The 341-nt window shown below is 37.2% G+C and overlaps 1 protein-coding gene across 1 annotated transcript in view; it reads right to left on the reverse strand.

Moving 5' to 3' along the window:
• The window catches only part of LOC119587712, a gene marked incomplete at its 5' end in the record, with an annotated part of 8,210 nt that overhangs the window by 5,572 nt on the left and 2,297 nt on the right, over positions 1 to 341 (reverse strand).

Below are 341 nucleotides of genomic sequence, written 5' to 3' on the forward strand. Positions count from 1 at the left end.
TATGTTTAGACCACAAGAGATAAACAGCAACTGCTATTCTTTTAAGTATAGATCACAGAATTTTTCTTTAAGTTACGTCATGAGCTGTCATGAACTGTCACCGGAAGTCATCGAAAGTCACACGCAAAGTCAACAAGTCATTAGCATAGTCCCTTGCTCTTTGATACAAAATTAACAGGATTCGATGTTAACTTTGCATAGAATAGCTTCGATCACCCCTGTTTACTTGGCTCATGAGGAAGGGTGTTATTGTGGAATTGCCGAGGAGGTTAGAAGAAATTTTTAATTAAGAATTTAATTAATCTTTGTGTGAAAGATGAGTAGGCGGCGCGGAAATTCTT

The sequence above is a fragment of the Penaeus monodon genome, chromosome 23, assembly GCF_015228065.2.
Source record: "Penaeus monodon isolate SGIC_2016 chromosome 23, NSTDA_Pmon_1, whole genome shotgun sequence".
In the NCBI taxonomy this organism is placed as follows: Eukaryota; Metazoa; Arthropoda; class Malacostraca; order Decapoda; family Penaeidae; genus Penaeus; species Penaeus monodon.